The sequence below is a fragment of the Mustela erminea genome, chromosome 3, assembly GCF_009829155.1.
Source record: "Mustela erminea isolate mMusErm1 chromosome 3, mMusErm1.Pri, whole genome shotgun sequence".
In the NCBI taxonomy this organism is placed as follows: domain Eukaryota; kingdom Metazoa; phylum Chordata; class Mammalia; order Carnivora; family Mustelidae; genus Mustela; species Mustela erminea.
Genome location: NC_045616.1, coordinates 47,882,695 through 47,908,297, shown reverse-complemented (window position 1 = coordinate 47,908,297; position 25,603 = coordinate 47,882,695). Strand labels below are relative to the sequence as shown.

The window sequence follows — 25,603 nt, the reverse complement described above, 5'->3', positions numbered from 1 at the left end:
AGGTAAATGCAAATTAAAACAAAATAACATTTGACATTATATATAGTCTATGGTCTAAGTATCACCAAGTATGTAAAGAAAAGGAAATCTTACATACTGCTGGTTGAGGAATAAACTGATACAGCTACTTTAGCGACTGATTTGGCCATATCATGTAAAGTTGATAATGATTACAACCAAGAAATGCATACCCTAAAAAAATTTTCACACATATGTGTAAAGAAACGTGCATAAAAGTGCTCACCTCAGCATGATTTTAACAATTAAAAATTGGTATATGTGCTGCCGAAGCGAGCACAACAATTAAAAATTGGAAATGATCTAAATGTCCATAAATCCCTGTGTCACTACAGACAAATGTGAAAAACACAATACTAAGTGAAAAAATGTGCTCTAGAATATGAATATCAATAGTGTATCATTCGTATGAAATTTAAAACATGCAAACAATGCTTTATATGTGAACTTTTCCACAGTGATGAAGATGTTCTATATCTGCACCATCCAATACAGTAGGCTAAGCCACACATGAATATTAAACAGTTGTAATGCAGCTAGTATTCCAAGAAACTAAATGTATTTTATTTTAATTGATTTAAATTTAAAGAACCAAATGTGGCTGGTAGCTACCATATTGGCAGAACGGGTCTATATGATTTATGGGTACATACATGCATGGAAATATAAAAACTTTGAGGAAGAATACACACCAACTTCAGGATAGTGGTTACTCCTAGAGAAGTGATGTAGGTGGGAATGGAATGTGACAGTCTCTGGGATCTTTCATTTCTTTAAAACACTAAAACATATAAAACAAATATGTCAAAATACTGTTTGTTAAAATGGACTAATCTGTTTATTCAGTATGTTTGAAATATTTTCCAATTTACTTTTTCTAATATTTCCTATTTTAAGTGTTTCATTTTCATTTCTTTGAAGTATTTATTAATTTAAAATTTTAAATAACTTTTTGAAAGTAAACCGTATTTAAATCTTTGTCATACCTATAGATCTAAACGCAGGTGATCAACTCTCATACATACAGTCTCAATGAATATATACATATAATATTGAGAAAAGCACACAACACAGCAAAAACAGTGACACAGCATACTTGCCTAGTTTCTAACTTGATTTTTACAAGTAATTTTCAAAGGTCCAAAATGAAATTTCAAAAATGTGTTATTTTATTTAGGTTCTAAATATACCAAATGGATATGACCATGTGTTTATCTTATAGATTAATTAGAAGTATTAAAAGTATATTAAATAAAATAGCAAAGATATCACTGGACCAGGGGTTGAGGCAGTTCATATTAACTTTCTAATACCGGTTTGTATTAACTTTCTGCATTCTTTCACCAAATTTCTCATTTGTACAGGATGACCCAGAAAATCTCGGCATTCACTGTCAATTTTTTTAAGATGGGAACTTTTCTTTGAGTTTCATTTCTCCTTTTACATACATACTTAATAAGTTGTTTAGAATAATTACTCCTTTGTATCAAACCTGCACACCTGAAATCCAAATTCCTTTACTGCTGTCTCATTGTCCACCAAATAGATGGAAAAACAGAGGATTAAATATATGATCAGCTGGACAGTGATGCATGGCTCTCAAAGAACCTCATTTTTGAAAGCTGGAAGCTCTTCTAATAGGTTCTTAATTTTCTTGTGGATAACACAAGATCCTCAACAGAATGTGATTCTCTATACAAACTGCATCTTTGCTCACATAAATGTTTTTAATTCATAAAAATGTAAAATTTATACATAGTTCTAATGAATATTTATGCCTCATTTTACAAAAATATTGAAGATCCTATTAAGAAAGGCAAAAACAACTACTCACATGTGTAACATTAACCTGAGATCTCAATTTGTTCAATAATCTACCCACGTCATCATGTACCCAAGGAATGTGGAAGAATTGGGTCTCCTTTGCTATTCATGCACACAACTTTTAGTTACATCATAAAGTGTGTTACAGAAACATCCAGAGCAAAGAAGAGAAGTTTAACTGTTTATGATCTGTTCTGAGTAAGCAGCATGACTATGATTAAATGGTGAGACTTTGAAGTTATTTTGGATTTGTACAAAAGGCAGGAAATGTTGATAATCATCTCTTACTTTCTAATTCATTTTGTGGCAAAATTATTAAGACACTTCTGATTTCTATTGCCTTTCATAAAATATGTACAGAGCTTAACATAAATACTCCTGAAATACTCCTGAAATTAACTTCCCAACCTTGATGCGGGGCAGGCAGTATTCTTACTAAATATTAAGGGAATGATCTGGCCACATCGTGTAAAGTTGATAATGATTACAACCAAGAAATGCATACCCTAAAAATAGCGTAGGGGAAAATTCAAGCTTGGAGTACGACTGAAAATTAGGGAACAGAATACCCACTACTCAAAGTGGGGGGGAGTACTTTATGGTTCATTAATCCTAATTATAATAGTTAACCGTCATGGAGACCACCATAAACCAGGAGTTAACAGATAAGATTACCGTGTGTTTGAATATAAAATTACAATGTAGTTTGAAACATTCAACTTCCTTTCATATTCTATTATATAGTCAAAGCCAGGATAACATTGCTGGTTGTTAAATACAGGGCTACTTAAAGGAACACTTCTTTTAAGGCCAAGGATTGAAAGAGAAGAGAGGAAAAAGTATTTCAACTTGGTATTTCTAGTAACATCTAATATTAAGTATTCTATTCCAAATAGCAAACATGCAAAAATTTGTTACTTTTTGAAAAATCTAAATTAAAAACTGCCAAACAAGACAGGAGAAAAATGAACATAAGGGCACTATCCTCATAATTATAATATAAAACTCAAAGACACACATTTTTCTTCTTCCGGTTTCCAACCTACCAAGTAATTTTTACCTCCCAGTACCCATTAAAAAATGAAATTTATTTGAGTAATGAAGTGAGAGATAGTGTCATAAAATCTGGCCAATTTCCCTGCAAACTTAGGAAACACTGAGAGCATATAAAGCATATGAGAGCATATAAAAATTATGTGTAAATTACCTGCCATTCACTAATCAGTAAGAACTTAAATGTTACTAAAATATCTCTTTTATTTCATTTAAGCACAGGAAATATTTTAGCTGGGGCTTCTTGCGCCTGATATCTTGAATTAAACATGGAAACAGATCAATTAACATTACATAACAGTATAAATACCAATCAAAAATGCTAAGTAATTAACTTTAATGAATTTTAAGCTTAAATTTAAGCTGTGATCAAAAAAAACAAAAAGAAATATTTTATAAAACAAAATATTTTTAGTTTTTCAAATTTCTTTTAAGTTCTGAATTCAAACAGCAATATGATTAGTTCATGTAACAAAGCAAAACTGAAAAATTAAAGTAAAACTAGTGAGTTCCCTTTATAAGGTTAAATTTCAAAGAGTAAAAACATCAATGAAAAAATAATATAAATTCTTAATGCCTACATTAATATCTTAGGAAAAGAATTTTTGGCTACCTTTCTGAAGTGTATTTTCCCACATTTCAAGGCAAAGAAACAGCATGCACAGAAAGTGACACATGTAAAGAGATAATTTAGTATACAGATTTACTCCACCAATTGCAAGCATATAAAATAAAACCATGAGGTTTTACTCTGATGGTCCAGTTTTTATATTTAACATAACTTTCATAAACTATTTTATATAATTCCTTATTACTTCAAATTGTTTAAGTATATCTTACCAGTGGAAAATTACTTCCATCTATAATTTTATAAAAACTCTCACCACTAGAAGTCTGTAATATATAAGATAAACATAATGTTATTGATTATATAGGGTAATTTCCCATTTATTTTTATCATTCAAATATATACTTATTACTTTTTCTATTTCTCTCAACTGTTGTCTTTTCTCACAAAACCACATTCCTCTCCTTAGTATGGATAAGTGTTTTAATTTAATTCTGAAATTATTTGATTAATGTTCATGTTCTCCCCTAGATTATAATTTACTCCTAATTTATTCTCAGCATCTGCCACACTGTCTTAGTGCAAGTGATCAATAAGTATGTGTTAATGAATGAACAATAGTAAGAACAAAAGACTGATTGCTTCTTTCACTTTTAGAAAATCTCTTCTGTTTGCTATTGGGCCTCAAAACTTGGTGACTGACTGTGAACATAACACCAGAAGACATTCCTCAAATTGCAGCTGTACATCTAAGAAATACACCATTTTTATCTCTTTTATATACCAATTTTGTCTCTTCAATGTATAAATTTAAGGTAATAAGCTGAAAATGGAATGCATCCTTTTTTTAAAAAAAGATTTTATTTATTTATTTATTTATTTGACAGACAGAGATCACAAGTAGGCTGGGGGTGGGGGGGCGGTGCGTGGAGGAGGCAGCCTCCCTGCTAAACAGAGAGCCCGATGCAGGGCTCAATCCCAGGACCCTGGGATCATGACCTGAGCTGAAGGCAGAGGCTTTAACCCACTGAGCCACCCAGGTGCCCCTGGAATGCATCATTAATAATACCTACATCCAGTATAGATTTTGAGGATCTGTTGAATTGGCTCATAATATGAACAGAGACCAATAATCATGCAATCAACAAAGTGACAGCCAACTTTTCAAAATTAATGTAGTCAAATATTGCAGCCAGGACAATTAACTTGTACCTGGCACAAAAAACAACACAAAAATTAATGAATAAGTGAAGTTTTCTCCTTCAAAGGAATTATCTCTTCACATGCCTGTTGCAGTATTTTGGTTGAACCAGACACAATATATATATATGCATTACATGTAAATACACTGCACACAACTACACAGACACTCAAATTATTCTCAAACGTGGTGTGGAGGTAAACAAAAAATCAAAAAGACTACAAGATTCTAGAGCTGAAATCAATTTCAAATATAAGAATATACATGATCTAAAACCTATAGCTTATATTAAACTTCTCTCTAATCATCTATTGACAATAGACAAAGTAGTATGCCTTTCTGGAGTATTCTCACCCTACCTAATAAAGATTATAATTATTATCTCTCAAATAAATGTTAGTAAACAGAAATAATAACAACTTGAATTTTTCCTTTTTCCTTTATACCTCTTCTCATTCTAAAGAAAGTATTTTAAGTGGTATACCTAACAGCACTTTACAACTTAAAGACATTTTCACATAAATTCTCACTTAAGCTAGATAGTAAGCTTATAAGTTATATGGGCTAGTATTATTAGCCCTATTTTACAAATGAGGACACCAAAGGCAAAAGAAGTTAAATGAGTTGTCACAGACAACTAGTAAGTAGAAAACTTTAAGTAGAAAAGCCAGGACTGTAACCCAGATGTTCTGACTCCAATCTTTCACTGGACTGCAAACAGTAATAAAAAGTTAGAGATACTTGAAATGCTAGATATTAAACCAGCAGTATACCTCTCTGAAGTTTGGAAACTAGAAAAGAATAATCTGAGCCCTTCACATCATCAAAGAGATCTCACCATTTTATTCAGAATTATTTTACTATACAATGTACCAGTTAACAAAAGAATCGCTAGAATAGCATCTATCTACCAAACTAGAAAAAGAAACCATCATGTCATTTGTTTATAAAAACAACAGAAGTATTTTCCTGAATCTCTCACTGATAGAATGCAATCTTTTCAAATAATTTACATTATCATTTTATATTTTTCCATGACGTTTATTTAGACTGTCTTATTTTTCTTCTCCCTCTAACTCTAGGATTTTTTTAAAAACTTCTAAAGGTCTAAGACAGAATAAGTAATTGCTTGATACCTTCTTGCTAACTCTTTAAAGTGTTGTACAGCTGTTAATGTATGTTTGCGCTGGCATAGCAGAGTGGAGCCTGGGGAATACAAAATCTGATTTCAGAGAAACCAGAGCTTACTTCAAAGAAAAGAGCAACTCTCCAGCTGATAAGATTTTTCCTGAAAGAAAACAACCACCAAGTAAGAAACACACTAGTAATATCTCCTGTTAGTCTTCTACAATCCTTCTCAAACCTTCTTCCCATTTATTTGATTACATACTTCCATTTCACATTTTCTCCTGTGGTGGTTTAATTTTTGTTAGCTGACTTGTTTACTGCAGGGTTCAGACTGTAATCCCCACTGTTTCAAAGTACACTGAATTAGATATTTAAGACAAAAAAAAAAAAAAGAGGTAAGTAACTCCAGAATATCCTCAAAAATCACATCAGGAAGGGAAACAAACTTAAGAAATATGAAGTGGGCATTTTTCTTACAGATTTAGAATATTACTGGGCAACAATAATTAGATAATTTCATATACTCATGCCATAAAACTTACATGTCATAACTAAATGAGTTTATATTCTTTTTCTCAGAAGAGATGAATGAAATAAACTGGTAACCAAGACTATTCCATATTCTGGGAAACACCAGATTAAAGCAGGAAGAATGAAACCATATGGGTAACCTATTATATAACTGTTTTTATAGTTTACATACCTGAATAAATTTGAATTGGGAGAAAAAAAGAAAAGAAACATTCATTCAAAGGACTTCTACAATATATTACAAGCATAAAATGACCTCTAAAGTTTGAGCTCATGGTAGTAAGAGTTCTGCAAAACTGCATTTATGATAAATATTAGTAATGTGATGCCAAGCTAGTAATAAATAGACTTAATGTCTCTAGACCTGAGGTTGTGTGGAAACAGAAGAGCACTGAGCTGTTCTCTTCCATTATATTACTAAAGTAATGCCTTTACAATTAATAATATAGTAGAATACTATAATACTGGCTTTGTATTTGTATGAAAATTTACAGTTCAAAACATTTTCACCTAGATGATTTCATTCAACCCTCCTAAAAACCCTAAATCCCCATTTTACAACTGAGAAAAAAGAGACTAAAAAGGATTTTCCAAAGATCATGTAATCTCAGAAATGGAATATGAACCTAGAATTTGTCAACCAAGAAAATACATTTGCCTTCATCTGTACTTCAGTTTCTTCATAATTAAAATGGGAACCATTATATCTATAACATGGTTTTTCATACACTCTTCAAATATTTAGTATCAATTACATGACAGGAAAAGTTAAAATGATCGTGTGTTGTAAGTATTTGGGACACTATATAAAAAAGAAAACAAAACATCCACACAAAAATATAGGGTACTACTAGCAATAAATACACTGGTCTGTGCCTAAAGAGGATCAACATCAAAGCTGACAATTTAACCCACAATATTATGCTTCTTCAGGTCTCCTACAAGATATATCTGAGAAATCATGATACAGAGTGGTGCAGGAATCTATTAAAGTAGAGTTAAAGTAGGTTAAAACAGTTTACCAGGCTATTCAAAACTATAAATTAAACAAACAAACAAACAAAAAACACTAGTTAAATTACCTTTTTCTCAGGGATAAAGATCTAAAGTCAACACATAAGAAAAATCTGCATATAGTCAAAATCCTTTTGCACAACACACATTGAAGACCAACATACTTCCTCTCACAGCCAATTATCATTTTTTCTTTAGTTGAATACCAGATGAATTAGTTGGCTTGCATTCATATTGTATTAGAATACATATATATGTTAAATATACCTGTATACATATATGTGCATGTGTATATATAATATAAAGATAGATAGATACATAGATAGATATACACACACACACACTCAGCCTAGCATATGTAAAAGAGCTGAAACCAACAGGAACAGAAGATTTACATTTCACATTCACTCCCAGCACAGATTGATTGAATAGAATATTTTAATTTTTTTCTTTGGCCAAATCTTGAGGTGAATGTATAATGTGAGTTCGCTATGTAAGTCACTAAAATGTAAAACCTGAAGATATATATCTACACTAACAGTCAAAAGTATGGAAATAAAGATATACTCAAAAAACTGCCCACACTTGAATGCAAGCTGGTGCAACCACTCTGGAAAACAGCATGGAGGCTCCTCAAAAAGCTGAAAATAGGGGTGCCTGGGTAGCTCAGTGGGTTAAAGCCTCTGCCTTTGGCTCAGGTCATGATCCCAGGGTCCTGGGATCAAGCCCTGCATCGGGCTCTCTGCTCAGTTGGGAGCCTGCTTCCTCCTCTCTCTCTCTCTGTCTCTCTCTGCCTACTTGTGATCTGTCAAATAAATAAATAAAAATCTTTAAAAAAAAATAAAAAGCTGAAAATAGAGCTACCCTATGACCTAGCAACCACACTACTGGGTATTTACCCTAAAGATACAAATGTAATGATCCAAAGGGGCATGTGCACCTGAATGTTTATAGCAGCGATGTCCACAATAGCCAAACAATGGAAAGAACCTAGATGTCCATCAACAGATGAATGGATCAAGAAGATGTGATATATATATACAATGGAATACTATGCAGCCATCAAAAGAAATGAAATCTTGCCATTTGTGACAACATAGATGGAACCGGAGGGTATTATGCTGAGCAAAATAAGCCAATCAGAGAAAGACATTTATCATATGATCTCCCTGATATGAGGAAGTTGAGAGGCAACATGGGGTGGTTGAAAGGTAGGAAAGGAATAAATGAAACAAGATGGGATCAGGAGGGAGACAAACCATAAGAGACTCTTAATCTCACAAAACAAACTGATGGTTGCTGGGGGGAGGGAGTATGGAGAAGGTGGCTGGGTTATGGACATTGGGGAACATATGTGCTATGGTGAGTGCTGTGAAGTGTGTAAACCTGGTGATTCACAGACCTGTACCCTGGGGCTAATAATATATTATATGTCAATAAAAAAATAAAAAATTATTTTTAAAAAACTGCCCACACTTTATGATGCTGAGAGGACCCTTAATTTCTATTTTGAGACTGTATATTTTGGTAATAAATTACTTGTTAGTCTACCCACTAAAGAATATGAAAGTAGGGGCACCTGAATGGCTCAGTCAGTTAAGCATCTGCCTTTGGCTCAGGTCATGATCCCTGAGTCCTGGGATCAGGCCCCACATTGGGCTCCCTACTGAGTGGGGAGTCTGTTTCTTCCTCCTGCCCTCCCCATACTCATGCTTGTGTGCTCTCTCTCTCTCTGAAATAGATAAAAAAATTTTTTAAAAAGAATATGAAAGTAGGGGCGCCTGGGTGGCTCAGTTGGTTAAGCAGCTGCCTTCGGCTCAGGTCATGATCCCAACGCCCTGGGATCGAGTCCCACATTGGGCTCCTTGCTCTGCAGGGATCCTGCTTCTCCCTCTGCCTCTGCCTGCCATTCTGTCTGCTTGTGCTCGCTCTCTCTCCCTCTCCCTCTCTGACAAATAAATAAATAAATAATCTTAAAAAAAAAAAGAATATGAAAGTATACATAAATGTATATTAAAATTTTCAAAGGAAGACCCTCTGAAACAATGCTTTCTGTTTAGACATGCAACTTAAAACTCCATTTCTGTTGCTATTGACCAATAATTCTTAATGACAGACATAAAGGAAAATATCCAACTTGACTACAAGAAATGTGTGATCTTTTTTACAAAAAAGGATTCTACAACTGCTACTACATAGTTTGTTCAACAGACAACTTTAAATACAATATACTATTTGAAAAATTAGACTAAAAAACATTTAAGAAGTCAGGATGCCTAATGGCTTAGTCAGTTAAGCGTCTGTCTTCAGCTCAGGTCATGATTCCAGGGTCCTGGGATAAAGACCCTCATCAGGGTCCCTGCTCAGCAGGGAGTTTTCTTCTCCCTCTCCCTCTACCCCTCCCCCACACTTGTGCTCTCTCAATCACTCACTCTCTTTCAAATAATATAATCTTTAAAATAACATTTAAGAAGTCTAAACTAACAATTTCTAGAATATTACTCATGAGTGATGACTATGTACAAGTTGACATTTCTCCCAGATGAGGTTTTAAAAACTCTTATTTATAGAACGACAAATTGAGCATTACTGTACCTAAAGCCTCAAGGTTAAGAATCATAAGGTTTTCAAGAGGCAAATTCACATTTATTATTTATAGTCCTACACAGATCCTATTAAATTCATGTGAAACACATAGAAAAGATGTGGTCTCCTTATTTAAAAACTTAACCATATATATATACATATTATTATAACAGTTTACACAAGCTCAAATATACAGATTATTTAAAATTTTAGTTGTTAGTTGTTTCTTCTGCATAGTTTAAGACTGGATATAGATTTGTTTTGGTTAGTCTCCACTTTTTTGTTAATGAACACGTACATATTTTCCTTTTTCTAAATAAAAGAATGCCAAATACACTTGAAAAAGTTGTCAAATTGATAGTCTCATTTTCACATACTTACCATGCTCAGTTATCCAAAGGAAAGTTCCTAACAAGTAGACTAATAAGTGAAATCTTAATAAGATCAAACAAAAAATAATTTAATTGTATTAATATTCTCCTTTTTCATCCAACAAGAAGATATGCAGGTTAATTCTACTAAATAAAGAATACCTTCATCTAAATTAGGAACTGTTTAATCTAGGACTTATTCTTAACCCATGAACTTCAAGAAAATTTTCAAGGGTAACACAGCCCATTCTTAAGTGAATTTGCACCAGATGTTATGGAGACTCTGAGGAGTACAAGTAAGTTCTCATAGTCCATCAAAAACAAAGGAAATTGTTTAAATGAGCAAAATGTAAATGGTGGTCATAACCAAAACACCAGATTAATACAGTACTCTACTTTTGTGGTAAAATAAAGCTACTACAGGGGAACCTGGGTGGCTCAGTGGGTTAAGCCTCTGCCTTTGGCTCGGGTCATGGTCTCAGGGTTCTGGGACTGAGCCCCACATTGGGCTCTCTGCTCAGCGGGGAGCCTGCTTCCCTCTCTCTCTCTCTCTGCCTGCCTCTCTGCCTACTTGTGATCTCTGTCAAATAAATAAATAAAATCTTTAAAAAAAAAAAAAAGCTCCTACATTTTCCCAGTCCAAAGGGGGAAAAAAGTTATGACTTTTATAATTCTTTGACCAAAATAAGAATATAAATTGCAAAATCAAGCATCTGGAAATGTCACAATACTTCATCAATAAACAGATGAGATGTTAACACTTATAAATCTTTTACATTTGTATCCTCTAAATACCCCAGAGGAAAAATCCAACAGTATGAATTTCCAATGTTCTATCCTTTATTTATGAGTTTACATAGTGAAGATATAACTAATTCTATCTCTTTAAAAGAATGAAGAGTATGAAGGACAATTCTTATTTTTGGCGTAGTACAATTCAACATGGAATATGAATGATAAAGAAGAAGAAAATTATATGTATGTATTCATGTGTATGGGCATATGTATATATACTGCGTGGTCTTCAGCATAGTCTGGCTAGCCTGTAGTATTAATGCTAAAAATTATTTCTCACATAATGCAAATAACAGTTGATAAATGTGCTGTTATTATTGCTGGAGAAATAAGAAAGAAATAAAATTTCCTAAAGCAATCCTATATTAAAGGTAGGAGGCTCACCAAAGTTACTGGTAACTAGGGGCGCCTGGGTGGCTCAGGGGGTTAAGCCTCTGCCTTCGGCTCAGGTCATGATCTCAGAGTCCTGGGATCGAGCCCCACATCGGGCTCTCTACTCAGGGGGGAGCCTGCTTTCCCCTCTCTCTCTGCCTGCCTCTCTGCTTACTTGTGATCTCTCTCTCTGTCAAATAAAGAAACAAAATCTTTAAAAAAAAAAAAAAAAAGTTACTGGTAACTACACTGATGCTGAAAGGGACCAAATGCCAACATATATATATACTAGAAGAAAGGTGAAGACATCGAGAAGTTTAAAAAAAGATTAACACAACTGATTCAGTAACACTTAGATTATAAAAAAAAAGTGAATTTGGCAATTATCTTAACTGACAGGACTGTACCAGAAAAACAGAGACTGTACCAGAAAAATCCTCTTTTTCCCCCTTCATAATTTATTCACTTCAAAGAACCTACAACTGTCTACTTCTCTTTTCCTGGGAGGTCAAGGCCAAAGTGATCACAGGTGAATTATTTAATAAAATGATGACTCATTTTCAACAAGAAATTAACTCATGTTATAGAGATTTTGAGGATACAGGAATCCTAGCTCTGAATTTAGAAATACTTTGTTAAAACTTCTACCTTCATTTTTATTTATGTGGATCTGTTAATATAAAATATAAAAAATAGGAGCACCTGGGTGGTTTAGTTGGTTAAGTGTCTCCCTTCTGCTCAGGTCATTATCCCAGGGTTCTGGAATCAAGCCCTGTATCAGGTTCCTTGCTCAGTGGGGAGTCTGCTTCTCCCTCTCCCTCTGCCCCCTCCACTTGTGTGCTCTCTCGCTCAAATAAATAAAATCAAATATATATAGTAAATTGTGATTTTGTAGAAAGAGGGGAAAATTATTTTCCTTGATTTTGTACCAATATTCACAACTTTCATACTTAGCAAAACCAGTAGGCAAGCTTTATAGTGGGCTTTGAAGTTTACAAAGTTCTTTTACATAAACTGGCTCAGCATGTCCCTACATTAGCCTTACATTCACTTCACAAATTAAAAACTGTGACACAAATCATTAAATAGTTCGGCCAAAACTAAATCAAAGAACACATAACTGACAGAATGGAATCGAGATTCCAGTATCTTTACCTTTTCTTAAGTGTTACCAATTATGCTCATTGTTTTGCATTAGATCTTAGGCATTATACATCTTATAGCTGAAAATTTGGGCCTTTTTACCAACTTCTATTTCCCCCACCTCCAAGCCTCTGCTACTCTTGGTTTCTAGGAGTTTAAAGTTTGGGTTTGTTCTTTTTTAATTTTTAATTCTACATGTAAGTGATACCATGCACTGTGTGTCTTTCTTTGTCAGGTTTATTTCATAAAACATAATGCCTTGAAGGTCCATGTTGTCACAAATCAAAGGATTTCCTTATTTCTCATGATTGAATAATATTCCATTGTGTGTATGTCCACTGATGAACACCAAAAAATAATAATTAAAAAACTAAAAAGCTTTGCTACAGAAGAAATGGCCTGGACAGAGCTAAAAGCAAGGTAGGATACCAGCTGTGTATCATATAGATGACGTCCTTACTCTAAATTCTGTATTAAACTTGCTTCTGGTCTAAAATGGCAACATAGGTGGACCCTGAACTCATCAACTCCAATGGACTCAACTAATATCCAACTATACATAAGGCAATTTACTCTGAAAGATATCCAAAAACTAGCTGAAAAGTACACAGCAATACCACACGGAAACAGGTCTTGGCACTCCCTCTACTATTCGGAACAACAAAGAACAAATAAGGTAGATTAAACAATCAGAAAGATTTGAGAGACAAGGTGAATAGTAAGGTTCCTTTCTTACACAAGACCACTCTGTCAAGACTGGGAGAGGGGGCTGTTTTATTAAGTGTTGCAATCCAATAAAGAAAACCAAGGAAACTGAAGAAAATAATGTGTTCAAAAAAAAACCTCACAAAAAAGAGGATTACAAAACAGAGATGAGTTATCTACTCAAGAAAGAGTTAAAAATAACAGTCATAAAGATCCTCACTGAGTTCCCAAGCATAATGCTTAAACAAAATGAGAATTTCAACAAAGAGACAGAAAATATAAGAAAGTATTCAATCAACGTAATACACCACATTAACAAAAGAAAGGGCAAGAACCATATGAACCTCCCAATAGATGCAGAAATCCTTTATTGATAAAAACCTTCAAGAAAGTAGGGATAGAATGTTACAATACTTCATATGTAGGCCATATACAAAAGACACACAGTTAAATAATTCACAAGGTCAGGAACACAACAGGGATGTCCACTCTCACCACTCTTGTTCAACATAGTACTGGAAGTCCTAGCCTCAGCAGTCAGAAAACAAAAAGAAAAAAAAAAAAAGCCATCCAAATTGGCAAGGAAGAAGTCAAACTTTAACTCTTGGCAGATGATATGATACTTTATATGGAAAACTTGAGAGACGGGACACCTGGGTGGCTCAGTCAGTTTACCATCCAACTCTGGATTTCGGTCCAGGTCATTATCTTAGGATCATGAGACTGAACCCTGCATCAGGATCCATGCTAGGTGTGAAGCCTGCTTGGGATTCTCTCTCCCCCTCCCCTTCTACCCTTCTCCCATTCTCTCTCTCCTGAAAGAAAGAAAGAAAGAAAGAAAGAAAGAAAGAAAGAAAGAAAGAAGAAAGAAGAAAACCTTAAAGACTTCACCAAAAAACTACTAGAACTGATATATGAATTTAGCATATAGGATATAAAAGCAACATATACAAACCTGTTGCATTCCTATACACCAATAATGAAGCAGCCAAAAAAGAAATCAAGGAATCAATCCCATTTGCAACTGCACCAAAACTAAAAAAAACTAAAAGGCAGCCTATGGAATGGGAAAAGATATTTGCAAATGACATATCTGATAAAGAGTTAGTATCCAAGATCTATAAATAACTTAGCAAACTCAAGACCCAAAAAACAAACAATCCAGTTGAGAAATGGGCAGAAGACATGAACATTTTTCCAAAGGTCCAGATGGCCAACAGACAGATGAAAAGATGCTCAACATCACTCATCATCAGGGAAATAAAAATCAAAACCATGATGAGATACCACCTCACACCAGTCAGAATGGCTAAAATGAATAACACAAAAAACAACAGGTGTTGGTGAGGATGCTGAGAAAGGGGAAACATCCGGCACTGTTGGTGGGAATGCAAACTGGTGCAGATACTATAGAAAAGAGTATGGAGTTTCTTCAAAAAGTTAAAAATGGAACCCTTGACCCAACAATTCACTACTAGGTATTTACCCAAAGGATACAAAGGATACAAACAATACAGATTCGAAGGGGTACATGCACCCCAATGTTTACAGCAGCATTATCAACAAGAGTCAAACTATGGAAAGAGTCCAAGTGTCCCTCAACTGATGAATGGATAAAGAAGATGTGGCATATATATACAATGCAGTATTACTCAGCCATCAAAAAGAATGAAATCTTGCCATTTGCAAGAGCATGAATGGAACTAGACAGTATTATGCTAGGCAAAATAAGTCAGAGAAAGACAAATACCATATGATTCCACTCATGTGTGGAATTTAAGGAAAAAACAGATGAACAGGGGGAAAAAAAGAAAAATAAAATAAGATAAAAACAGAGAGAGACTTTCTGTGCTTGCACTAACAGTAGTGACAGTAGGTCGCCCTTGACATGTAGAATGATGCCAGTGAGTTCATGGACCTGTCTATGCCGTGGAAATGCTACACCAGCAAAAGCATCATTGGCACCAAGGACCACATGTCCATCCAGATGAATGTGCCCAAGGATGACAAGGTGATAGGCTCAACAGCCAGTTCAAAACCTACACTATTGTGGGGTCATTCGCAGGATGGTTGAGTCTGATGACTCCATCCTCCAACTGGCCAAGGCTGATGGCATCATTTTGAAGAACTTCTGACAGGAGGAGATCACAGATGTGGGATATTTGTCATAAATAATAGTAAAACCAAAAGAGAGAGAGAGAGAGAGCGCGGCAAACCATGAAAGACTCTCAACTATAGAGAACAAACTGAGGGTTGCTGGAGGGGAGGTGGGTGGGGGGATGGGCAAAATAGGTGATGGGCATAAAGGAGGACACTTGTGGTGAGCAGTGGATGTTATATGTAAGTAATGAATCACTAAATTCTACTCCTGAAACCATTATTACACTATATATATTAACTAACGTAATTTTAAGTAAAAACTTGGGGCATAAAAATAAGACAGTATTTAAACAGATTACCACAAAGCTGAAAAATATAATAACTAAGCCAAAAAATTCAATTCAGGGGTTCAACATCAAACTAGATAGAGTAGAAGAAAGAATCAGTGAACTTAAGGGTGGCGTATTCACATTCATCCAGCTGGAGGACAAAAAGGGGAAAAGAATGAAAAAGAGTAAGAGAGCTTAAGGGACATGACACCATGAAGTAGACCAAATATACAAATTAACTTTACAACTCAAGAAACAAGAAAAGAACAATAAACTAAGTCCAAAGTTAGTAGGAGAAAGGAAATAACAAAGATCAGAGAGGAAATAGATGAAAGAGGGGCTAAAAAGAAAATAGAAAAGATCAGTGAAACCATGAGCTAATTTCTTGAAAAGATATACAAAACAGACAGACCTTTAGCTAGATTTACCGAGAAAAAAGAGGGCTCCAAACAAATAAAATCAGAATGAAAGAGGAGACACTGCAACTCATACCACACAAATACAAAAGATCCTAAGAAACTATTATATATAATTATATGCCAAAAAAACAAAAAACTTAGAAGAGATGAATAAACTCCTAGAAATGCACAGCTGACCAAGAATGAATCACAAAGAAACAGAATATCTGAACAAACAAATTGCTAGTAAATGGATTGATTCAGTCATCAAAACAACAACAAAAAGGGGCCTGGGTGGCTCAGTGGGTTAAAGCCTCTGCCTTTGGCTCAGGTCATGATCCCAGGGTCCTGGGATCGAGGCCTGCATCGGGCTCTCTGCTCCGCAGGAAGCAGGCTTCCTCCCCTCTCTCTCTCTCTGCCTGCCTCTCTGCCTACTTGTGATTTCTCTCTCTCTCTCTCTCAAATAAATAAATAAATCTTTTAAAAACAACAACAACAACAACAAAAAATGTCCAGAAGCAGACACCTTCACTGGTAAATTTTACCACCAAAAAAAAAAAAAAAAAAGAATACTGTCCTAGTCGAAAACTTCTAAAAACTCTACCACTTACAAATTCATTTTATGAGGCCATCACTACCCTGACACCAAAACTTAGACAAAGACATTATGAGAAAATAAAATTATAGCCAACATCTCTGATGAGCACAAATGCAAAAATCCTCAAGAAAATACTAGTAAATCAAATTTAACAATACATTCAAAGTATCATACACCATGATCAACTAGAATTTATTCCAGAGATTCAAGAATGATTCAGTGTGTGCAAATCAATCAGTGTGATACACAACATTAACAAAATGAAGGATAAAAATCATATGATCACCTCAATATATGCAAAAAAAAAACACTGAAAAATTCAATATCCATTCACGATAAAAATTTTCACAAACTGCATATAGAGAGAACATACCTCAACATAATAAAGGTCATATATGACAAGAGAGATACTATCACGTTCAATGGTAAAAAACTAAAATCTTTTCCTCTAAGGTCAAGAAAAAGATAAGGATGCCCACTCCTGCAACTTTTATTCACATTGTACTGGAAGTTCTAGCCAAAGAAATTAGGCAAGATCAAGTCGGGGCAAAAGCATTCATATTGGAAAGGAAGAAGTAAAACTCTTTCTATTTGTAGATGACATGAAATTACATATAGAAAGCCCTAAAAACTCTACCAAAAATCTGTTAGAATTAATCAATAAATTCCATAAAGTCACAGGACACAAAATCAATTTACAAAAATCAGTTGAGTTTCTATGCATTAAATTTTTATATTGGAAAGATAAAAAAAAAATAGTCACTTTTACAACTGCATCAAAAAAAAAAAATACCTAGGAATAAATTTAACCAAGGAAGTGAAAGAATTGTACCCTGTAAGCCATAAGACACTACTGATAAAAACTAAGAAGACACAAATAAATGGAAAAATACTCTGTGTTCATGGATTGGAAGAATTATGATTGTTAAAATGTCCATACTACTTATGAAAGCAATCAACAGATCCAGTTCAGTCATTATCAAAATTCCAAAGCCATTTTTCAAAGATAGAATGAAAAATCCTAAAATTTGTGTAGAACCACAAAAAACCCTGAATAGCCATAACAAACCTGAGAACAAACAAAGCTGGACTCATCACATTTCCTGATGTCAAACTCTAGTCCTGAATACAAAGCTACAGTAATAAAAAACAGTATGGTTCTGACACAAAAACAGAAATATGAATCAGTGGAACAAAATAGAGAACACAGAAATAAGCCCACTCACATATAGTCAACTAATTTACAAGAAATAAACCAAAAATATACAATGGGAAAGGAAAGTCTCTTCAAAAAATGGTGTTGGTAAAAGTGGACAGTCACTTACAAAGAATGAAACTAGACCCCCATCTTACACCATACACAAAAATCAACTTAAAATAGATTAATGACTTCATTGTAAGACTTGAAACAATGGAAGTTCTAGAAAATAACATAGGGAGCAAACTCCTTGACAGTAGTCTTGGTAATAATTTCTTTGGTTTTGATACCAAGATCAAAGGCAAGAAAAGCAACAAGTGGAACTACATCAAACTAAAAACCTTCTGCACAATAAAGGAAACCATCAACAAAATGAAAAGGAAGCCCATAGAATGGGAAATAATATTTGCAAATCATACATTTTATAAGGGATTAATATTAAAAATATATTAAAAGATCATACAACTCAATAGCAAACAAAAACAGAAACTATCTGATTAAAAATTGGCAGAGGAACTGAAGAGACCTTTTTCCAGAGTCAGGCAAATGACCAGCAGGTACATGAAAAGATGCTCAATATCTCCAGTCATCAAGATAATGCAAATCAAACCACAAAGAGATATCACCCCACAGCCTGTTAAAGTGGCTACCATCAAAAAGAAAAGAGATAACAAAAATATTGGCAAGGAGAAAGGAAAGCCCTGTGTACTGTTGGTGGAAAAGTAAGCTCGTGCAGCCACTATGGAGAACAATATGAAGGTTCCTCAAAAAATTAAAAGTAGAACTACACATGATTCAGCAATCACACTTCTGGGTACACAGCCAAAGGAAATGAAAACAGGATTTCAAAGTATCTAAACTCCCATGTTCTTTACAACATTACTCATAATAGCCAAGGTATGAAAACAAACTAATACCTACACTTTTAATTTAGATCAAAGGATCTGTCTGATTTGGAGAATTTTAAATTTTATTTTTTTAATACTTTATTTATTTGTTTGTTTGTTTGTTTATGTGAGGAAGAGTGTATGCACCATCAGGGGAAGAGCAGAGGGAAAGGGAAAAGCAAACCCAAAAACGGTAATTCTAACTTGCAAAAGTCAGTGAGCACATCTCAATCCAGTGCTTCCTGCTGCCCTGCAAAAAGCCAGGGGGTACATGCTGACCCTACGTTCTCCCAATGCTTTGCTAAAGCCAACTGGCCTATATAGTACACACAGGAGACACTCCATGATCACCTGGTTCTGGTGGCCAGGATGGGTTTCATCTCTGTGTGTGTATATAACCTTTCACATTTGACCTTTTATCCAGGTGCCTTGTACTTCGTAAATTTAAAATCTAATGAGAGAATGCTTAGTCATCCTGTTTACAAACAGCCTATTTATTCCACAGGAACAGTTTGGCAGGACATATCCAGGTCAACTGACATTGAGCTGTCACAGAAACCATGGGTCTCATACTACTTAATTAAGCCAAACTGCAACATTTTGACTGGCTGAAATCAGTGGTGGGCTGCGTAGAAATCATCAATTATTTAATTCACTTTTATGTTGTACACTTCAAAGTAGTAACATACAAAACGTGAAAGCAATCATCATAAACTACAAGTGGTATAAATCATGCCTACATAGAAGAAAGAAAAAGCATAAATTTTTAACCTTAATATTATAAGTTATTCTCAACGATTACACTGCAAAATGTGTAAGTACACAACAAGAATCACTCAATCTTTTATTTATTTATGTGTTTTCAAAACTCCAGTCCTAGTCAGCCTTTACCTTCAGATTAGGCATTTACCTAAAAAAATTACTTGATTAGGGGCACCTGGGTGCCTCTATCTTAAGTGTCTGACTCTTGGTTTCAGCTCAGGTAATGATCTCAGGGTCATGAGATCAAGACTCACAGTGGGCTCCATGCTCAGCGAGTCTGGTTGAGATCCTCTCCCTCTCCCCCACACCTCGCCCCTGCACCAGCTACAGCTCGTGCGTTCTCTCTTTAAATAAATAAATAATTTTTTTAAATAAAAAGAAGTCACTTGATTAAATTAATTTTCTCCAAAGGAAGTACAAGATGGATTTATAGCTACATTTGGAATAATTCCCTCTGAAAGAGAACTGAAAAGCAGTTTAACAGCTCCTTCACAACAAATGGTAAAAAGGCCACATCAAGATGGTTAAAAGGTAAAGATACTATCTCACCAAGCCACCCCCCAATCAAGTTGGTGACCCACAATCAGGAGAGATCTCACAAATCCTGAGCTTCTCCCTAAGGAGTTAGGGGATCATCACTCTCCATATAAGGCACCCCAACCTTGAGACCTACAAGAGAGATAAGCTTCCATAAGGTCTGGCTTTTGTAAACCAACAGGGTTCACATCCAGGAGACCCAAAGAGATGTAGGGAACTGCTCTACAGATTCTGCTCTAAAAGAGCTTATGGAGAGACTTACTCCTCAAGGGGGACCAATACAAAAGCAGCAATTTGAAAAGTATCTAGACTCTAGGTAAAGGAAATTCATTTGCCTATCTTAAATTATCTGTCAGAGGAGGAGAGGCCTGTTGAGGATATCCAGGGACAAAGGTGCTACAAGTTAGAAGGACAAAGTTTTGGGCTGCAAGCCCAAAAACGGTAATTCTAACTTGCAAAAGTCAGTGAGCACATCTCAATCCAGCGCTTCCTGCTGCCCTGCAAAAGCCAGGGGGTACATGCTGACCCTACGTTCTCCCAATGCTTTGCTAAAGCCAACTGGCCTATATAGTACACACAGGAGACACTCCATGATCACCTGGTTCTGGTGGCCAGGATGGGTTTCATCTCTGGGCTCCATGGAACTGAAATGGTCAGAGACAGTTATTGGCAGGTTACTGCCCCCCCCAGGGCACTGCACAGACACACACCCCAGTCCTCCTGTGAAAAAGGCCTATTTACCTTTCCTGGAGCTTCAGCCTGAGGGGCAGACTTCAGGTTTGCCACAAATTTGGAGGCTACAGAGCAGTTTAGGGAACATAAGCAGGGGGATGCCATCCACATAGTCTCCTTCAGCCTTGATACAGCTCTAAAGTACCTCCCAAAAAGGAGCTTACAGATTCATCTGAAGTCCCAGTTTTTGCAACTGCCACCCAGAGGTTCCCTCCACATCACTTTATCTGGAAGCCAGCAAGATTTAAATTCCACAAATGACACTATATATTTGCATACTTTAAAAAGCTGCTGCCTGAGGGTCTGGTTTCCAATCAGCCTGACTATAGGTGCTGACTGAGATCCCTCCCTTTGGAACACTGACGCTTCCTGGCACACCTTGACCTATCAGGTATAAATCAAGTTGCTTAGATAATCACAAAGGTCTGAAAGACAACCAGAGCTATAGCAAGGTTAAAAGGTAAGGTTTATCTCCAACACAAGGCCCATCCTTCCAGACTAGAAGAGGTAGATGTTTTGCCTAATACACAGCAATGAATCCAGAGTGTTTCCCAGAGGTGACAGGATTATATAGCAAATGAAAGAACAAGATAAAACCTTGAAAAAAAAAACCTTAATTAAACAGATAATATATATGATAAAATTCAAAGTAATAGTCACAAAGATGCTCAACTAAAGGGAGACTGGATGAACATGGTAAGAACATCAACAAAGAAATACAAAATATAAGAAAATACCAAAAATAAGTCATAGAGCTGCAGAATATAATAACTGAACCAAAATTTACAACAGTAAACTAGATCAGAGCAGAAATGATCACTGAGCTCGAAGACAAGCAGTGAAACTCAGCCACAGAAAGATAAAAAATTTTTTAAAAGTAAAGGTAGTTTAAAGGACCAATAGGACAATATTGCATAAAATAACATTCATTTTATAGGAGTCCCAGAAAGAAAGGAGAGAGAGAAAAGAGCAGAAAACTTATTTGAAGAAATAGTGGCTGAAAATTTCCCAAAGCCAGGGGAAAGAAACCAACATTCAGATCAAGGAAGTGTAGAAATTCCAAATGACAGGAACCAAAAATATCCACAGCAAGACATCATAATTAAACTGTCAATAATTAAAGACAGAGAATCTTAAAGGCAGCAAAAGAAAACAACTGTCACATATAAGGGAATCCTCATAAGACTATCAGCAGATTTTTGAAAGAAATTTTGCAGGCCAGAAGGGAGTGACATGATATATTCAAAGTGGTAAAAGGAAAAAAAAAAAAAAAAAAAGAATACATTACCCAACAAGGCTTTCATTCAGAATTGAAAAAAGAGATAAAGAATATTCAAGATTTTAAAAAAAACCTAAAAACATCATCACTACTAAACCAGCCTTACAAGAAAGGGTATTAACCCAGTATTAAGAATATGAAAGTATAGGGATGTTGGTTGGCTCAGTGGGTTAAAGCCTCTGCCTTCAGCTAGGGTCATGGTCCTGGGGTCCTGGGATCGAGCCCCACATTGGGCTCTCTGCTCAGCAGGGAGCCTGCTTCGCCCTTTCTCTCTGCATACTTGTGATCTCTGTCTGTCAATTAAATAAATAAAATCTTTAAAAAAAAAAAAAAAAGACAAAAGACAAAGAGTGGGGGAAAGAAGCAAGATGGTGGAGGAGTAGGAGACTGAAATATCATCAGGTCCCAGGAGTTTAGCTAGATAGTTATCAACCATTCTGAATACCTACATACTTCACAGGAGATAGAAGAAAAGAGTAGCAATTCTAGGAACAGAAAATTGACCACATTCCGGAAGATAAGATGTGTGGAGAAGTGAATACAAAGCAACAGGAAGGCAGACTGAGCGGGAAGGTCTGGCTACCAGCAAGTAAGAAAGCAGTGGAGCACAAAATATGAACTTTTAGAAGTCTGCTCCACTGAGGGATGTTGCTCCAGAGGCTATGGGAGATGGAGCCATCACAGGGACAGTGTGGTCTCAAGACCTGCGGTGTCACAGAAAGACTGGGGTATCTGAGTATGGCAGAGCTCCCAGGTTTTGGAGCAGGGAAGCCGACCACAGAGACAGAGTCGAAGAGTGCGCTCTCATCTCAGGGTTACCTTAAACTGTTATCCAAGGCACACTTGGGCAACTGCTCTCTGAGCAGGGAATCCACAAGTGGCACATGCGGAGAGATACCCTCCTTCCTACTCTGGGAGGAGCAGCGCAGGAGCAGGTGGCAGAATCTGCTGGGTTTGGAAACCCCAAATAGGGCTGTGTAGCAGAAATAAAAATGTTCAGTCACAGGCTGGGTGAGCTCAGTGCGGTCCAAGACCAGGGAGATGGGAGGGACTGACTGCTTTTCTCTGAGGGCTCACTGAGAAGTGGGGCCCTGAGTGCTCAGTTCCTCCAGGCCAGAGATTTGAAGGCTGCCATCCTCATTTCTATCCTCCTAAGTGGTACCAAAAGTGTTCAGGGAACAAAAGATATCAAGAGCAAACCCAAGTGGATTACTTAGCCTGGCCCCTGGAAATAGCAGTGCAATTCCACCTCAGGCAAAGACATTTGAGAATCACCACAAGAGGCCCCTCCCCCAAAGAACAGCAAGAACATCTAGCCAAGACCAGTTCACTGATAGTAAGAACTGCAGAACTCGAGATACAAACAGCAACATATAAAATTCATGGCTTTTTCCCCATGATCCTTTAGTCTTTCAAAGTTAAATTTTTTTAGTTTCATTTTTTTCTTATTCTGTTTTTTTAACTTTTCATCTTTCCTATTTTAACATTTTTTAACTATTTTCTTATCAATACCTTTTTAAAAAAATCTTTTAAATTTTCATGGTTATAGTCATATTGTATAGCTTCATTTTATTTAACCTTATTTTTGGTATACACGTAGGGTTTTTCTCTTTAAAAATTTGGGATACAATTTCTTCTAAAAGATCAAAATATACCCTAAATCTAGCACATGGCTTTGTTCTAGTCTTCAGCCTGGTCACATTCTCTCCTCTTTTTTTCTCTTTTCCCAAACAACTTATCTTATCAATTCCTTTTTCAGAACCTTTTTTACTTTTCATCTTTACAGTCATATTCCATTCTTTTATCATGTTTACCCTTATTTTTGTGTATATATATATAGTTTTTATATATATATAGTTTTTCTTTCCTTAGAATTTTGGGAGGTATTTTCTTCTAAGAGACCAGAATATAACCAAAATCAAGTGGGTGGCTCTGTTCTATTCACCAGTCTAAAAAAAAAAAAAAATTATATGTATAATTTTTTTTCCCACTTTCTTCTCCCCCCAGTTTCAGGTCTCTTCTAATTTCATTAGAGTATATTTTTCTGGGGTCTTTGTCACAGATATATTCAGAACATTCCATCCCAAAGCAACAGAATACACATTCTTCTCTAGTGCACATGGAACATTCTCCAGAATAGATCACATCCTGGGTCCTAAGTCAGGTCTCAACCGGTATCAAAAGATTGGGATCATTCCCTGCTTATTTTCAGACCACCATGCTCTGAAGCTAGAACTCAATCACAAGAGGAAATTTGGAAAGAACCCAAATACATGAAGACTAAACAGCATCCTTCTAAAGAATGAATGGGTCAACCGGGAAATTAAAGAAGAATTGAAAAAAATCATGGAAACAAATGATAATGAAAATACAACAATTCAAAATCTGTGGGACACAACAAAGGCAGTCCTGAGAGGAAAATATATAGCAGTACAAGCCTTTCTCAAGTAACAAGAAAGGTCCCAAGTACACAACTTAATTCTATACCTAAAAGAGTTAGAGAAAGAATAGCAAAGAAAGCCTAAGCCCAATAGGAAAAGAGAAATCATACAGATCAGAGCAGAAATCAATGAAATAGAAACCAAAAGAACAGTAGAACAAATCAAAGAAACTAGGAGCTGGTTCTTTGAAAGAATTAATAAGATTGATAAACCCCTGGCCAGACATTTCAAAAAGAAAAGAGAAAGAGCCCAAATTAATAAAATCATGGAAGACAAGAGATCACAAACACAAAAGAAATACAAACAATTATAAGAACATATTATTATGAGCAACTATATGCCAGCAAGTTTGACAATCTGGAAGAAACGGATGCATTCCTAGAGACATATTAACTACCAAAACTGAACACCTGATCAGACCCATAACCAGTAAGGAGATTGAAGCAGTCATCAAAAACCTGCCAACAAACAAGAGCCCAAGGCCAGACAGCTTCCCAAGGGAATTTTTCCAAACATTTAAAGAATAATTAATACCTATTTTCCTGAAAGTGTTCCAAAAAGTAGAAATGGAAGGAAAACTTTCAAACTCATTTTATGAGGCCAGCATTACCTTAATTCCAAAACCAGATAAGACCCCATCATAAAGGAGAATTACAGACCAATATTCTTGATGAACATGGATGTGAAAATTCGCACCAAAATACTAGCCAATAGGACCCAACAGTACATTAAAAAGATTTTTCACCACGACCAAGTGGGATTAATTCCTGGGCTGCAAGGTTGGTTCAACATCCACAAATCAATCAATGTTATACAACACATTAATAAAAGAAAGAACAAGAACCATATGATATTCTCAATAGATGCTGTAAAAGCATTTGACAAAGTACAACATCCTTTCTTGATCAAAATTTTTCAAAGTGTAGGGATAGAGGATACATACCTCAATACCATCAAAGCCACCTATTAAAAACCCACAGCGAATATCATTCTTAATGGGGAAAAATTGATACCTTTACCCCTAAGGTCAGGA

The 25,603-nt window shown here is 35.5% G+C and overlaps 1 long non-coding RNA gene and 1 pseudogene across 4 annotated transcripts in view; one reads left to right on the top strand and one right to left on the bottom strand.

Annotated features, from left to right (window-relative positions):
* Positions 1 to 25,603, bottom strand: part of LOC116586142 — a 156,931-nt gene that overhangs the window by 90,574 nt on the left and 40,754 nt on the right. The gene's annotated exons all lie outside the window — the stretch shown is intronic.
* Positions 15,198 to 15,461, top strand: LOC116586141 (annotated as a pseudogene).